This window comes from Octodon degus, unplaced genomic scaffold (assembly GCF_000260255.1).
Source record: "Octodon degus isolate 3935 unplaced genomic scaffold, OctDeg1.0 scaffold00226, whole genome shotgun sequence".
Classification (NCBI taxonomy): Eukaryota; Metazoa; Chordata; class Mammalia; order Rodentia; family Octodontidae; genus Octodon; species Octodon degus.
In genome coordinates, this window is record NW_004524802.1 from 1597712 (window position 1) to 1600156 (window position 2445).

Below are 2445 nucleotides of genomic sequence, written 5' to 3' on the forward strand. Positions count from 1 at the left end.
GCAGCAGCCCGCGGGTCACAGACCTCAGCCCCGGGCCCTCCGCGCAGCCCCGCCGGCAACGGCAGGAGAGCGGGAGGCGCAGGACCTTGAGGAGGACGTGGAGCGCGAGACAGGAGGCCGCGGGCTGCGGGCGCTGAGCATGGAGGAGGCCGCGGGGGAGGTGCCTGCCCCCGGCTGTTTTCCCTACTCCGGCTCGCTTTCCGCCTCGCCTCCGCCCTGCCCAACGCCGCAGCTGCCGCCGCTCCCGGCACCTCAGCGCCTCACGGACCCAAGATGGCCGCCCCTCAGCTTCCTCCGCCGCCTCCGGCTGCCGGAAGTGACAGCACCGCCGCTCCCGGGGTTCCGCCAATCACGGTGGCCCTAGAAGCCGCCAGGCTGCTGTTGCTAGGGGCGACTGGAGCCTGTCTGGCCCGAGGGGCGGGCCCGCGGGGCTGAAGGGCTGGCCGGGTCTTCCACCCCGCCTCGAGGCAGCAGGTTCCCACGCTCGCGCCGGCGTCTACGGCGAGCTGGGAATTGCCTGGGGCGTCGAGCTGAGCCCGAAGGACCGCTCGGCTGCGCAGATTGCAGATGTGGGTGGCTGGACTGCAGACGGATGCGAAAGTCGGGGTGGCATCCCCAGGGCCGCGCTGTGCGGGCACGAGCCTCCCGGGCCGGGTCTTCGGGAAGGAGCCGAGCTCCGGAGTCGTTAACCGTGACCCAGCCTCCGAGCATTCAGTCTGCGAACCTGCCAGCGTCCCACCCGGAGCCGCAGGGAGCTGGGCTCCGCATCCTGGGGCAGCAGTCGCATCGTGACCTTGAAGTAGTGGGGAGCAGAGGGCTTAGACTCCGGCCAGCTAAACGCCGTCGGAATGACGGTGGAATGGAAGGGTGGTACTAAGGGACAGGAAAGCGAGGCGAGCCCTCAGAGGCCTCCAGGGAAGGGGTGGGAACCCTAAAGGGATTTGTGACTAGAGGGCTGGAACCTTCCCAGGTGCCAGACGGGGTTAGCTCCTGTGGGCTGGAGATGCTGCTCGCCCTCCCTGGATGAGGTCCATCGGCGAAGGTCTCCTGGCACCGAGGCCAGCTGGGCATCTCCCCGGCGGGCACACTACATCCGTTCTCCTGTGGATGTCGGGGTGAGCACACCGCGTGACCTGACCTGAAGTCTGCTAACTTGGCCAGAGCACCCTGTGTTGGTTAGCAAGAGAGCCGGGACTCGACGGCATTTCTGCTACTTTGGTACTAAGCACCCTGGTAGGGGGGACTACCCATGCCCTGCTTGCAGCTGCTGTTCCTGCTCCGTTTTCCTGGTCCCACAGCATCCTAACTCCCTTGCTACTTGTCTGGGCCATTTCTTGCTCCATGAAGCAGACACTTTTAACCGCCAGACACCCAAAACAAAATCACCAGGACCTGAGGTGCAGCCATAGCTCCCTACTCATCCACACAGAGGTGCGCTGCAGGGGCCCAGGTGGACCCTGTTTCATATGCTGCTTTCGGCCCGTTTGTGGGCACAGGCCTGCAACCCCAGCATTTAGGAAGCTGAGATCGGAGAGCCCTGGGTTCGAGGCCAGCCTGGGCTACAAGGCAAGGCTGTGTGTCACAAGAAAACAAAAATAAAATAAAATGTTACTCTTTCCCCCTAGAGCCAGAGATAGTGGAGTTAAATGTGTGCTCCACATCGTTGCACTGAAACGAAGGTGATGTTAGTGCTCAAGACCGTGGGGTCACCAGGTCCGGGAAAGCTTTCTGGAGGACAGCGTGTTGACGTGGAGGCCAAGAGCTGGTGGAGTCGGCCAGCAAGGGTGGAAAGGACAGTCGAGGCAGAAAGGTGGTGCTCAGGGGCACGGGACTGAGCAACAACCTGGTGGGTTCCGGTAAAGGTCAAGCGTGCAGGCCGAGAGTGATGCTAGAGGGAGCACACAGAATGGCCCCCAGCTCTGCATCTATCCTGGGGAGTTGGGAAGGCACCTCAAAAAGTGTGCCACCATCGGGGCGGCCAGCCATGAAGGATGGCGCGTGGGGGCCATCCCAGCACTGAGGGAGGCTGGGGCAGGAGGATCACTGCGAGTTCAGCCTGAGCAACACAGTGAAACCCTGTCTCAGAGAGAGAAGGGGGATAGAAGTGCCACCTTACAGTCATTAGGATACAATAGCCAGAAAGTAGTAAGTGTTGGCATGAATGTGCCAACATTCATGGAAATTGGAACCTTCATGCACTGCTCCTGGGAATGTAAAATGTGATAGCCACTCGGAAACAGTATGTAAACTCTTGAAATAATTAAAAATAAAATTACAGGGGCTGGAGAGATGGCTCAGTGGTCTAAAGCACCTACTTGAAACAAGCTTGGCAAAGCACAGGGACTGCGGTTCGATCCCCAGTACCACATGCCAGCCAGCCCTGCCCCCTGGTGGGCTGAGCTGGCCACACACACACACAATAAATAAATGTAATAAATAAAAATA